Source organism: Coenobita brevimanus, chromosome 21 (assembly GCF_032717465.1).
Source record: "Coenobita brevimanus isolate Jiangsu-jjx chromosome 21, ASM3271746v2, whole genome shotgun sequence".
In the NCBI taxonomy this organism is placed as follows: Eukaryota; Metazoa; Arthropoda; class Malacostraca; order Decapoda; family Coenobitidae; genus Coenobita; species Coenobita brevimanus.
In genome coordinates this window covers 32,268,996-32,278,693 of record NC_136974.1, presented here as the reverse complement: position 1 = coordinate 32,278,693, position 9,698 = coordinate 32,268,996, and the positions used below count along the sequence as shown (strand labels likewise).

General features: G+C 40.3%; 1 pseudogene; it reads left to right on the top strand.

Annotated features, from left to right (window-relative positions):
* Window positions 1-2,047: 2,047 nt before the first annotated feature.
* On the top strand, window positions 2,048-2,166 carry LOC145392321 (5S ribosomal RNA; annotated as a pseudogene).
* The last annotated feature ends 7,532 nt before the right edge of the window (window positions 2,167-9,698 follow it).

Here is a 9,698-nt window from a genome sequence, read left to right as displayed (position 1 = left end):
GGTCCCCAAGTTCACAGCCAAGGTCTGTAGAAACATAGATGAATAAATAAAGTCTGTTGTAGACTTTATATTATTTCTATGGTAGAATGGAAAGCAATCAAAACATACACTTATAAAGTGGATGTCAGTTAATGGGCGAAATAGATCTATGTTATATTTTGAAATAAGAATGCGTACATGTAAGCCCACAAGTAAACAAACAAAATGTGTAGATCACCTTTGAAAAGTACCTAGTTACACAACCACATGTTTTAGTGGCCGTGATAAAAGGTCAGACTATAGACAGTATAAACAAACACTACTGACTTCTTAAGAATTCAAAAGAAAAGTATAATCGTTGCTGTTCTCTGTAAAACCTGCAATGTGGTGTGAGATGTATGTTGCAGTGTATTGTTGTGTGTACTTGACTAGACTACAGTATAGATTAGCCTTCCCCAGGTCCCTAGCACGGGGGTCCCCTTAGGCATGGGCCACAGGTGGGAGCACTTGGTCCAGTTGGCATAAAGCCGGCCCTGTTTGGAATCATGTAATTGTGTGTGTGTGTGTGTGTGTGTGAGAGAGAGAGAGAGAGAGAGAGAGAGAGAGAGAGAGAGAGAGAGAGAGAGAGAGAGAGAGATTCTAGGTGATTTGAGATTTGAAAACGGCGGGCTTATTTGCATACAGTTTTTTAATGGATTACATATCCACTAAAAGATGGAAGGTTTTATATATATGTATTTAATGCGAGGAGAATTACCAGCGTGGTCAGTGGACACGTAAAGGAAAAAGTAAAATATAAAGAAACAAATTAATAAATATCAGTAAATAAAGTAAATCAATAAATAAGAATAAAGTAAAATAAAACGATTAATTACTAAAGAAATTTACTGTTCACAAAACGCAAATGAAGTCACTGAAGATTAAAGAATAAAAAGAAAAGGAAGTTTAGAAGGAGAAAGTAGGAAAAACGAGAAAGCCTCAGTTCTCAGATTTTTTTATTTAATCCTTTTTTTTAAATTTAAGCCTTTATATTATTTGAGCCTTTTTATTACTTAAGCCTTTTCTTATGTAAGCCTTTATATTATTTAACTCCCAGAAGTGCAAAATGACTGGCATAGAATTAGCAAATGTAATAATAATAATAATAATAATAAAGTCAAATATATTGTTCGGCATCGTGTTTGGTTACGGTACGGGATGATTTTGTTTTCAGCGGGCCGTTCAGCCTGTTATACATCTCACTGCTGCTCTTTCCTCCTCCTCCTCCCCTCGTCCTCCCCCTCCTCCTCCTCCCTGCCACATCTCTCTCCTGTCACTCTTAAGCAATGTTTTTCATTGTTATTTTTCCCTACCCATGTGGAAGTATTCTCTCTCTCTCTCTCTCTCTCTCTCTCTCTCTCTCTCTCTCTCTCTCTCTCTCTCTCTCTCTCTCTCTCTCTCTCTCTCTCTCTCTCTCTCACACACACACACACATCCACATCCACCCTTTTCCCTCCCTCCCTCCCTTCTCTTCCTTCTCCCTTCCTCCCTATCCCTTTCCCACTCCCATCTTTCTTCTCCCTCCCTCCCCTTCTCTCTCCTCCTCCTCTCTCTTCTTCCCTCCCTCTACTTCCATATATAGTTTCACAATAACACTTAAATTTGTGATGTTAACTTCCTTCAAGATTAAGGAGGGATGGAGCGGAGGGGTATAAGAATGAGGTCGGTGTGAGCTGAAGGAAGGGCAGATGGATGGCATAGGATAGGGTGTCATGGAGGCGATTTTTTTGTGGACCTCCTTCTGAGATGAAAGGCGTCTGGTTATAGCTAGGTAGTTAGCTAAGTAGGTAGGTTGGTAGGTAGGTAGGTGAATAGGTGATAGATACATAGAAACAAATAGACAGATGGATAGATTGTTAGAATGATCAATAGGTATACAAAGATACTCGTAGATATTCTTCCACCCACTCCTGTATCTTTTACTTGTCTCTTCAGGTATATTCATTTTTTTCCTACTTACGTTGTTATTATTATTATTATTATTATTATTATTATTATTTATTGTTATTATTATTATTATTATTATTATTATTATTATTATACCACGTTGAGTACACCGCTTCCCGTCCGATCAGCGAAGTTAAGCAACGTTGGGTCTGGTTAGTACTTGGATGGGTGACCGCCTGGGAACACCAGATGCTGTTGGCATCCCTACGTGTCAAGTGGGGTTGGTGGAGGATTAGTGCCCCTCCCTGTAAAACAATTAACTCTTAGCCGTTGGTCACCCCGTTTGGGATACATGGCGTCTGGCAATGAATGAATGAATTATTATTATTATTATTATTATTATTATTATTATTATAATATTATTAATATTAATATTATTATTATTATTATTATTATTATTATTATTATTTTATACAAGGTGGAAGTGAGGCTAGCAGGGGAGTGAAAGATAAAAATGGTAGATTACTAGTGGAGAAGGGTGAAAAAGTGAGCAGATGGAGAGAACACTTTAAGGAATTGTTGAACATACACGATGGAAGTAATGCGAGTATAAGTGGCTGGGGAATGGCTGGAAGAAGGAGGGAGGTGAGAAGACAGGAAGAAATCAGTAGGATAGAAGTTGTGGAAGCAATGAAGAAAGTTAAATTGGGGAAAGCCCCAGGAATTGATGGAGTGTGTGGTGAAATGCTGAAGCATGGGGGAGAGATAGTAGTATAATGGATGTGGAAGATGTGCAGATTGGCCTGGGAGGAAGGTAGAGTCCCGGAGGATTGGAAGTCAGGTATAATTATTCCCTTGTACAAAGGAAAAGGGGAAAAAGAAGTGTGTGGTAATCATAGGGGCATTTGTCTTAGTGTAGTAGGAAAAGTGTTTGGTAGGATACTTATTGGCAGAGTTAGAGAAAGAACAGAGGAATTAGTTGGAGAAGAACAGGGAGGCTTTAGGAAGGGAAGAGGTTGTGTAGATCAGGTATTCATTCTTAGATCTTTAGTGGAAAAATTTCTAGAGAAGGGAAACAAGTTGTATGCGGCTTTCATGGATTTGGAGAAAGCATATGACAGGGTGGATAGACAAGGATTGTAGAAAGTATTAAGAATATATGGAGTAGATGGGAAGTTGTTGAATGCTGTGAAGAGTATGTATGATGGTGCTAAGGCTGTAGTGCGTGTGGATGGTGAACTAAGTGAATTTTTCTCTTTGAAGGTTGGGTTGAAACAGGGATGTGTCATGTCTCCATGGTTGTTCAATCTGTACATGGATGGGGTAATAAAAGAGGTACAAGGTAGGGTAGTGGATGTTGGAGTGACCCTGGTGAGAGAGGATAGTGTTTGGAAACTCCCTGTACTGTTGTTTGCAGATGATACTGTGTTGTTGAGTGAAGACGAAGGGGAGCTGCAAGGCTTGGTGGATGAGTTTGGGAGTGTGTGTAAGAAACGGAATCTAAAGGTGAATGTAAGGAAGAGTAAAATGATGGTCTTTGAGAGAGGTGAAGTCAGTGAATGTACAGCGAGGTTGGATGGTGAGGAATTGGAAAATGTGAGTACGTTTAAGTACTTGGGTAGTGTGATGAGTAAGGATGGAGGTTTGGAGGGTGAAGTGCTTGAGAGGGTACAGCAGGGAAGAAAGGTTGCTGGTTCCTTGAAAGCAGTGATAAGAAACAGGGAAGTGAGCATGGAAGTGAAAAAGTTACTACATGACAGTATTGTGATACCAACTCTAACGTATGGAAGTGAAGCTTGGACGTTGTTGGAAGGACACAAGTCAAGAGTGAGAGCAATGGAAATGAGTAATTTAAGAGGAGCCTGTGGAGTCAAGTGGAGAGACAGGCTGACGAATGAGGATATAAAGGAGCGTTGTGGTGTGGATGTGGATGTGATAGGAAGCGTTATGAGGAGCACACTTAGATGGTTTGGCCATGTGGAGAGGATGGAGGGTGAAAGACTGACGAAGAGAGTGTATGTGAGTGAGGTGGAAGGGGAAGAGGGAGGGGGAGGCCGAGGATGAGATGGAGGGATGGGATGGAGAGGTATATGAGAGAGGGGGGTGTGAGTTGGGAGCAGGGCAGTGAAATGGCGGGGGACATGGTGACTTGGAGGCGATTTGTTTGTGGCCACCCCAAACGGGATTGTGGCGTCTGGCAATAGATAGATAGATAGATTTTATACAGCCATACACCGGGCGACTCTATATGCACAGAAACACCAACCTCAGTGCAGTTTTAAGAATCTCCTTGGTTACTATTACTTTCCACAGCCGAGAATCACCTCTGTACAATCACAGGAAAAAATTGCGTACACCCTTTTCCCTTGGTGGTGGAGAGGGACGCCTTCACGTGGTGTCACTGACAACCCAGCTGCCCCACTGCCCGGTTAAATAGAAGTTCTTGTTGTTATTATTGTTGTCAGTGTTGTTTTTGTTCATGTAATTGTTGTTGTTTTTGTCCTTGTCATTGTAATCACTGTTGTTGTCATTGCTGTCATTTTTTTTGTCTGCTTTTTTTTCACTGGTTATTTTCGTTCTTATTTTTCTTTGTTGTTGTTGTTGTCGTTATTGCTGTTGTCATTGGTGTTATTGTTCTTGCTGTCATAGTTGTTGTTGTCACTTGTTTTTGTTGTCACTTGTTTTTGTTGTCATTGCTGTTGCTATTTTTTGTCACTGCTGTTGTCATTGTTGTCACGTGTCGTTTTTATTGATGTCATTGATGTAGTTGTTGTCATTGATGTAGTTGTTGCCATTGATGTAGTTGTTGTCATTGATGTAGTTGTTGCCATTGATGTAGTTGTTGCCATTGATGTCTTTGTTGCCATTGATGTAGTTATTGCCATTGATGTACTTGTCGCCATTGAAATTGTTGCCATTGATGTCGGTGATGCCATTGATGTTGTTGCCATTGATGTCGGTGTTGTCATTGCTGTGTTGATACTGGTGTTTGGTCAAAGCTGTATTGCATTCCCACCTCTGAATATTACATTTGCAACAACAATGGCTCTTTTGTGACGTGTTTTGTGCTCTCTCTCTCTCTCTCTCTCTCTCTCTCTCTCTCTCTCTCTCTCTCTCTCTCTCTCTCTCTCTCTCACACACACACACACACACACACACACACACACACACACACACACACAACAATGGCTCTTTTATGGCATGTTTCTCTCTCTCTCTCTCTCTCTCTCTCTCTCTTTCGCATCGTTTCTACTCCTGTCCTCTCCGTGTGTGTGTGTGTGTGTGTGTGTGTGTGTGTGTGTGTTTCGATACAGAACACTCAGTTTCGCTATTATTGCTTCTCTGTGCAATTAATACTCGAACTTTTTGATATGGTGCCTCCCCCCCCCCCAAAAAAAAAAGCGAAAAACGAAAAAAATGGAACTGAATTGGGTTTTATTGAACGCTTGTTTTTTAAATCACGTTTTTTAATGAATTTTGAGATTTAATGAACAAACAATACACACACACACACACACACACACACACACTGCTCCCTGATCTATCGCCTATGACAGATACTCGTGTGTGTGTGTGTGTGTGTGTGTGTGTGTGTAATATACGTCATCACCCTGGCTTTTGTAGTGCTTTTGTTTGTGGTGTAATTGTTGTTTTTGTTTGTGTTTTGTTGTGGCTGGTACTCTCTTGTTATTGAGGGACCTGATGTTGTTGTATTTTCATTTTGTATTTGATTGTAGTAGTAGTAGTAGTTAGTAGTAGTAGTAGTAGTAGTAATAGCTATAGTACTGTAGTAGTAGTTGTAGTATTCATATTATTATTACTGTTATATTATTGTTATTATTATTATTATTATTAGTAGTATTAGTATTAAAAGTGATGGGTGGTGGCGCTTACCATCCACTCGAATGTAGTGCTGCTCTCGGGTGGCTGCCCTTTCCTTTCTTCCTTCCATCTTTCCTTCCATCCTCTTCTGCCCTTCTTTCCTTCATTCTTTCCTCTTCTTTCTGTCTACGGATGACTCTACAGCGAGTGACAAGCCAAATGGTTTCCTGTACACCAGGAAACCATTGACTATGCTGGGTGGTAACCATATAACCAAATTTATGACGCCTGGTGGTTTAATGGGTAATTAAGGCACTTCAATTGGATTAAAGGTTTATATCCAAGGGGTGATTGGGGTTTATTGCTCACGTAATGCCACTCAGGGATGAGTGAGGCTGATCACTCATCTTAAATGTCAGGACCAACTTGCCTAGCCCCGAGTTCCTGTGCTCCTTATGGGGCAACACGGGATTGGATGATGAATGATGAATGAATTTCTATTATCATAAAGTATATCGTTTGGTATTGTCATTAGTATTTGTTACTATTCATACTGTTGTCGTCATCGCCACCACCACCACCACCACATTAATTCTAATCATGTAAAGGAAAACCAGGTAAAGAGAAAATTATATCAGAGTTCAGGGTCAGGGGAAAATGTAGTGTGTGTGTGTGTGTGTGTGTGTGTGTGTGTGTGTGTGTGTGTGTGTGTGTGTGTGTGTGTGCGAGAGAGTGAAGATTATAATAGTCTGCCCTAAATGGCCTTTGAAGAGTGTGGAAAGAAAACGGGGTGCTATTGTTGTTGTAAAGATTTGTTCAACTAATAATAGTATGGACCCTGGCTCAGGGTAAAGAGCCCGCCAGAGTTATCTGAAGTTGACGTGGAGCATCCTCTACGAGGAACTGCTGGGGCTGGTTAATTTTAAAAATAAATGTGGGTCCGTCTCTTTGAGACGTCCAAAGAGTATGTCCGGGTCAAGGGCCGTCTTGATGATGATATCTACTTCTGCTCTGTTGATGGTCTGGTTTGTTAAATCTCTCTCTCTCTCTCTCCTTTATTTTTGACTATAACATTTTTTTTACATATTCCATTTCTCTTTATTTTGTCATTTCCTGATTTACAAATAATTTTACAAGTTAACTATGATACCGGTACTTAGAATTTAAAGATTTATTATATTCCACATTCTTTATAATTAACCATTTATTCGTCAGGGAATTTAATAACCAGATTTATTTTTATTTTATTTTTTTAATTTTTTATCTAACCAATTTAAAATATTGAAGGAGGAGAGGAAGAGCAGTAAAGTTAGAACACTGAAGCTATAAAATTATCTATTATGAATCAAATTAGTTGTATAAATCAGTTATTCATTTCCATCCTCACTAACATAATACTTAATCCGTTTATCATATTACTGTGCAGTACAGCTTAGTTCATTTCTTAAGAGCATTGTGCGGAATTAGCCTTTACATAGTTTTAAATCTGCTTTCCAGGGCACACACACACACACACACACACACACACACACACACACACAAGAGAGAGAGAGAGAGAGAGAGAGAGAGCGAATGAATCACAAAGCCTCGTTGTCTTTACCGCGTCGTGTTATGCAATTCTTTTTTTCCCGCTTTTCCTTTGACGCCGCTGAGATTTTTGCATTTTCATTTGCCCTCTGTCGACTTTCCCGCCTCTCTCACGCGGAAAATAGGCGAGGTGGACCTGGATTCTGGCTGGGGTAAAATTCTAATGCGCGGGAATTTACGCTTCATAGCAGGGCAGCGGTGTTTTGGGGAGCGCCGGAATTATTTGGGTGGAGTGTGTGGAAGGGTGGGAGTTTTCCTTAAGTTACCCCAGTCACCGCCTCCTTTGCCTACGTTTTCTATGATTGCAGTTTGTTATTGTTTTGGTTGCGTATGGCTCTTTCCAAAATTGCGAGGTGTTTCTTTGAGTTTCGTTTTAATGAGAGAGAGAGAGAGAGAGAGAGAGAGAGAGAGAGACTAAAAGGTCTATCATAGTAAAAATTAATTGTTCAACACACACACACACACACACACACACACACACACACACACACACACACAGCGAAAGACAGAGACAGATCGACAGACAGACAGATACAAAGACAGAGAAGGAGACAGACAGGAACAAGAGGCAGTGTTTACAATTATTTTTAGTGCACAAGAATGTATGTCATTCTTTTTTTCGATATATTTTCCAAGCCGGGACTCAAACTCATGTCCACTGAGACAGCAGATCACCTCCATCGACTCAGCCACCTCCTCCCTCAACTAGTGCTCACTTTTTTTTTTTTTTTACCCATGAAAATCTATAATAAACCACGATCCGACCTCGCCTGACCTCACCTGACTTAATCTGACCTAACCTGCCTTCACCTGACCTAATCTCACCTGACCTCACATGACCTAATCTAAGCTAATGTCACCTAACCCGAGACCCTAACAGTCTAACAGTCTCTAAAGTCACAAATCCTCAAATTTTTACCCCAAACCACCATGACAAAAATAATAATAATAATAATAATAAAATCTGACCTGACCTACCCTGACATGACCCAGCCCTCCTCACCTGGCGGGCCATTACCGAAATAACAATTAGGGTAATTTGGTGGATGCACTCGACAGTAACACACACACACACACACACACACACACACACACACACACACACACGGCATGCTGTTTACTATTGACAGTTTGGAAATATATAGAAAAAAGTGATATCCCATGCTGTGCACTGAAAATACATTCTCTCTCTCTCTCTCTCTCTCTCTCTCTCTCTCTCTCTCTCTCTCCTGTGTTTGTGTGTGTGTGTGTGTGTGTGTGTGTGTGTGTGTGTGTGTGTGTGTGAGGGGAGAGTGGGTGGGTGTGTTTGCAGAGGAATAACCTAGGTAAAGAGTGACGAACGAGAGAGAGAGAGAGAGAGAGAGAGTGGGTGGGTGTATATGCAGAGAAATGTTAACGTAGATAAAGAGAGAGAGAGAGAGAGAGAGAGAGAGAGAGAGAGAGAGAGAGAGGGTGTATTTGCAGGGAAATAAGTTACCGTAGGTAAAGAGTGAAGGACGAGAGAGAGAGAGAGAGAGAGAGAGAGAGAGAGAGAGGGTGTATATGCAGAGAAATAAGTTACCATAGGTAAAGAGTGAAGGACGAGAGAGAGAGAGAGAGAGAGAGAGAGAGAGAGAGAGAGAGAGAATGGGATGGAGTGTGTAACCTGACTCGCCCCCCATTTACAGCGCCATTAACTTGATGATCTCCAGATAGATAGATAGGTTGATAGATAGATGGGTAGGTATATACTGTAGATAGACAGATAGGTAGGTAGGTAGATAAAAAGAAATTATTACTGTTTTTCGGTTGTGTACCCTTTCCATAGCACTTCTTCGTTACTACCATACCTACCCCAGTGGAAGAGAGAGAGAGTTCTTCGCTTATACATCCCTTCCATAGCACTTCATTGTGTTTTTTTTGACAGTGTATGTGTTTTTAAGTCAGTCTTTATCTACATTTAAAAAAGAAAACAATGGAATATGTACAATAGTTTCACGGTTATGGCGTTTTGGAAAGTAAAAAAAAAAAAAAAAAAATCGCGTTTTTCTTTTTTTCCTTTTTTTTTTTTTTTATTTGGCCGATTTTACCTTGTGTTTTTTTGCGCTTGTTAAGATAGATAAATGTGCAGCGACTGGACGATAGATAGACTGATTAAGACAAATAGATAGACAGGCAGATATGCATATTTGGTTGAGGAATTAATGGATTTTAGATAGATAGATAGATTGATAGATACTGATAGAGAAGAAAGGGAAATTACTGTAGATGTCAGAAGGAAAAAGAGCATTTATGTGTGTGTGTGTGTGTGCGTGTGCGTGCGTGTGCGTGCTCTAACAACTATTTCTTTCTCTTTTGCACCTCCCTTTCCAATTCTTATTTTCACATCTTTTTTTTCTTTTTCC